The 5,000-nt window shown below is 43.1% G+C and overlaps 1 protein-coding gene across 2 annotated transcripts in view; it reads left to right on the top strand.

Annotated features, from left to right (window-relative positions):
* Positions 1 to 413: 413 nt before the first annotated feature.
* ppp2r5ca (protein phosphatase 2, regulatory subunit B', gamma a) overlaps positions 414 to 5,000 on the top strand; it is a 30,719-nt gene continuing 26,132 nt past the window's right edge. For both annotated transcript variants that reach the window (XM_080012862.1, XM_080012863.1), the window contains exon 1: positions 414 to 468. The gene's annotated coding sequence lies outside the window, so the exon portion shown is untranslated. The remainder of the gene's footprint in view (positions 469 to 5,000) is intronic.

Below are 5,000 nucleotides of genomic sequence, written 5' to 3'. Positions count from 1 at the left end.
GCGTCTGTCAACAGACGCAGCGACTCGGAGACAGCGTTGGATCAGGTTGCCTGGCCAGGAATCACCTGATCTGATTCGGAAAGGAACGTGACCCTTAACCACATCTCATTGACCCCCCCCCCCCACACACACACACACACACTAAGCCAAACACTTGTTCCTCCTCCTCCTCCATTCTTCTTTACTCTTCTCCAGCTCGGTGCTCTGTCCTGAAATTTGAGTCCCTGTGATTCCCTGTGATGGAGCTTCCTTTTGGGGGCAGGAGCCGCCTTGCCATCGCTATAGTAACGGGAAGCCTTTGACTCTTGTTTCCGTAGGGCTCCAACAAGAAAGTACCGCCCACAGCTCAACTGATGAGGGTGAAGCAGCCGGGGTCACACTCAGCCACAAAAAGGGAAAAGAGGTACAGCGCTTCCTGTTTCCCCCTAAGCACCGACAGGGAGCTGCACAAACTACCTCCACTACCAGGTAAACGTGTGATGCCTCTCGGTCTTTTCCTGTGTTTACGTTTTTTTGTTTTTTTTTCCAACCCCCTGTGGCAAATCCCACACACAAGATCTGCTTCTCTCACACATCCTACACACACATCCACAGTTTAGATTCAACCTTTTCCTCTTTCTAGAAAATGTGATGTGACCTTTATGTAAGACGGCGTGTTTGTCCAACATGGACAAAGGAGAAAACATTAACAATTCATAGCCTTGTTGGATCCTCATAACCATCTTTTTAACCTTGAGGTCTTTCTGCGCTACATAATTTATAGCCGAGCAGACTGGCCAGCAGGTTTATCTGGAATGCTAATCATGTCCATTCAGCCGCATCTCCAGCCTCAGCTGGAAGAAACAGATATTACCAGTGGAGGGCTGTAAGATAAGCCTCAGTCAGAAAGAAGTGATTGGAAAACACCGGTGAGAAATCTGATTAGATCAACCGGCTGCCAACTGTAAGGAATACGTCAACTTTTCCAGAAGTTGGTCGTTGAAGCCTGCCAACCTAAAAATAAGAAAATAAATATATAATAAAAATATATAATAGTAATAAAATGATAACTGTTGGGGGCTCTGCCCACAGGTATGGTTTTAGGGAGGGGGACTTTAGAGTCCTTTCTTCTGTGCTTTGCTAACATGGCAAGAGTTTTTATTATATCATGAACAAAAGGCTTGCTGCCCATGAGTATGAATAATAAATAACAATAATAATAATAATAATAATGAGGATGATGATGATAATAATAAATTTGGGCACAGGAGGAAGGGCTTTCCGTTCTCTGTCCTGGTCGGCTGATGAGCCCATGCGCTGATCCCCTCTGCAAGACAGACAAACATTAACAGCGTGGGCGCTGATTTGGCCGATTCAAGGCAGCTTGGCGGCCGCGGGAAAGGGAGTCGTGCTGTCATCTGCAGCTGGTGCTTGACCACGCCCCTTGGTCTGCCACATACCCCCACCGCCCGACTTAGTGCCGGGGAGCTGTCTGGCCGACAGCCGACCCGCCTGCACGATCTTGTGTTTGTGTTCGGGCAGGACGATACCGCGAGAGCGCACCTCCACCCCCGGGGTCGTCGCCACATGGTGGTGTATGAGGGATGTGATGCCTGGCAGGGAGACGAAAACATCAGAGCACGGGAGGAATGGCATTCTGCTCTCTGTCTCCTGGTTGGCTGAGGAGCCTGTGTGCCTATCCCCTCTGCAAGACAGACAAACATTAAGAAAGCTCCACGCGCTGAATTGGCCGAATCAGCGCCTCGCGGGTGGCTAATAATAGTAATAATGATAATAATAATAATAATAATAATAATAATAATAATAATAATAAATATAGCTGCAGGCAGCAATAGACAGGGTCCAGTTTAGTTGCGTTGGGAACGTATTACAGTTTTCTGAGTTTCTGAATCAGACTCCACAAATTGAGCCAGATTTTGTCGCCAACAAATTTCCAGCATCGGGCCCGAATATGAACGGGCGTCTTCAACCCGTATAGTGTGACATAATCGGTGAACACCCCGACGAAAGGTCTAGCATATCAAGTCTGACAACTCCTAGAACGCGTTCCTTGACGTTGATCAATAGGATGACAAACCGAATCCATCCGGGTGGCGCAGGGAGACGGTGAGGTGGAAACTGAAACTGATTGAGATTGTACATCCGTCGCTGACATAGATTGTCTAAACGATTAGATCCACACTGGAACACACAAGTGCTTTCTCTTTCTTTTATTTTTATTTTCGGAACACAAGACCGCCAGCATCACACGTAGCGCTTCTGTAGCCATGTTTGTTGACAATTTCTCAACCCTCCCCAAAGGACGTCTTATAAACTTGTGCAACGATGAGAGGTCATACTTGCAGTGTTGCCAGTCCCCCTACCAAGACACGGTGTGAATTTATGGCACTACGATCACCTAATCTGACATAGTGACCATCGTGTAGTCAGATAACATATAGTCTGATCCTGGCATAAAACATACCCATCATTTCATATCGACAGTTTTTGGGTTCTGTGAAATGCCGCAAGGGTTACAATTTTCGGAGTTTACATTGAACGTGGCGTTGGCTCCTCCGGTCTGTCGTTGGAAACAAGCGTGAATACTACAGGAAGCATTCAGTTTTATAGAGCGCAATTTACTGAATCCAGAGAAATGGACTTACGTAACATGAGATGATGATGTCACAAAGCGCCCCGCTTCTCAAACTTATCAAGATGTGCCAACGTTCTTCAACTTTCCGTAAATTTGCAACGGTTCATCACTTATCCCTGCTCTAAATGCACAACAATATCGATCAAACTTGAATCACAACATGTCTGGTTCCAACGAGACCTCAACCATGTAAGTGTGTACTGCGGTTGCCGTGTTTCAGATACTTTTAGGCCGAAAAATGCCAAAAAGAAAAAATCTGAGCAAAAAACAATAGGCTCCCAGGCCTGTTGTATGAACAGAATGATATAAATCAGTATTGATTTTAGTCGATCCTTGATGTTTGCTTATGTCACATTTGTTTCAAGTTTAACCCGTTTGAACCAAAGATCATTTTGGAAAGATCATGCCCTTTGCCCTTTGTCGCAGTTAAAAACAACAAAAAAAAAAGACTGATAACATTGATATTGGAGGTGGTTTGGTTTTCTGGGGTGGTGGTGATCCTGCAGCAGGACAGTGAGTGTTGAGGTTTGCACGTTTACATCAATGTTTCATGGCTTCTTCGTTTACTCACTGAGCCACAGGCAGGATCTGGTCTAAGCGTTCTCCTGTAAACTATACCGTGCTCTGCTTACCTGGACGGACCGGGTGATGCTTCAGAGCAGCGGCTTGGAGAACGGAGGGTTTTGCTGCGTGTGAGAGACATAGACCTGAAGCAAATAAGAACTTAGGTGCGCGTTCTCAGGTAATGGAATTAATTTTAGGTTCGACATGACTGTGTTGTGTTGTTCCATGATCCACTCAGCGTTTCACCCTGGTGACATATTATTGCAATTACAGTCAACCGTGCCATGTCATGCAAACAACAGTGTATTCCTCAGAAAAAGAAAGGCAGAAGCGTGAGCACTTCTTGGTTTGAAAAAAAAAAGAACCCTGTGGTGCTCTTTGGAAGCGGTAAATGGCAGTTTAAAAGGTATTTATCCAAGATCCAAGGCATTCACAAGAGATCTACTGTTTAAACTTTATTAAAACACAGGCCTTAGTACATAACACATATTAGGAAATGTGCAACTGACTTGGGAGTGCCTTGGATCAGCATAAGTGTCTTTGTAACCCCTAATTGCTATCTTTTATTATTATTTGTGCTTATCACCTTCCATTAGTTGACCCTTCAATTACCCCTCTCCCTCTATCTTTTTAACCAGAAAAGATTAAAGGCTTTAATAATTTCCCCGAGTTAATATAACAGCCTCGGGTTGAATTGGTTCGAATATGTTTGAAGTTCCAAATTATGTGTTTTGTTTTTTTTTCCTTACAAACATCTTAAAGCTTCGATATAACTCACTGCCTTTGCAAGATCTGGTAATGTTCATTAAATAGTTGAAAAACTTGAATAAATACCAGAAAGGCAGTCTCAAAATGTTCCGCAATTGTGACAGGATTTGATGATCTTATCTGAAAAGCATTCATTTGACATATGAGGTTAATAACCCACAAGACAACAAAAACCTTTTCATATTCTTATGACATGTCCCTTGTGACTTGTTCCATTGCTGTTGTTTGCTTGGGGTGGTGTTGTGTTTGCTCTGCTGCCACCTTGTGGATAGAAATAGAATTTTCAATGTTGTCTGTGCCTCAGAATCAGTTGTATTTAAAGCTGTTTTATTATTGCGAATCAGAAACTGTTTTTTTTTTTAGTTTTTTTTTTACCAACATCAATGCTAAACAAATGTGCAGTATCACAACATTTTTGCAACCGTTCTCCATAGGTTGTCTCTATAGTTGTTGTCCTGTGTAGTAGTTGTCTGTGCAGTTGTCATGGTTAAGGAATGCAGAGGCACCCTCTTGGAGGTACTTGGTCCTGAGTCTCAGCCTTTACACCATCCTTTGCTACTTCGCCGTTCAAACTCTTTCTATTATTGATTTACTGTTTAAAAACGGCATTCCCATCATGGGTCATATTTTCACTCATTCCAGTTTGATTGGAACGTGCTATTTCCGATGCAGTCATTTCAGTGATTAAATGGGTACTACTGCTAGTCAGCATGTCAACTCAGCTGTATCATATTTACCTTGGAATTTACAATAAGCATTTCCTTCTACTTGCTACAGTTTCTATGTGTAGAGTGAATTTGACCTTAAATGCAATGTTTTTATTCTCATTTGTTGTTAATTGTTAGAGCCTTGATGCTGTATTGGAAATCAGAATGTGAGGAATAAGCTTCCGTTTCTTCATCTTATTCCCAATTGAGGGCAGTTTTATGATTTCGATTTTCTTTTCCTGTGTCTCTGCATACAATAACATGGAGGATGTGATAAGTGATGTGTCAAATCCCCTGTGCTGACAATGAGGGGGCTACACACAGAA

The sequence above is a fragment of the Zeus faber genome (genome assembly GCF_960531495.2).
Source record: "Zeus faber genome assembly, chromosome: 13".
In the NCBI taxonomy this organism is placed as follows: Eukaryota; Metazoa; Chordata; class Actinopteri; order Zeiformes; family Zeidae; genus Zeus; species Zeus faber.
The sequence above is the reverse complement of the archived record's forward strand: the minus strand, read 5'-3'. Positions and strand labels throughout refer to the sequence as shown.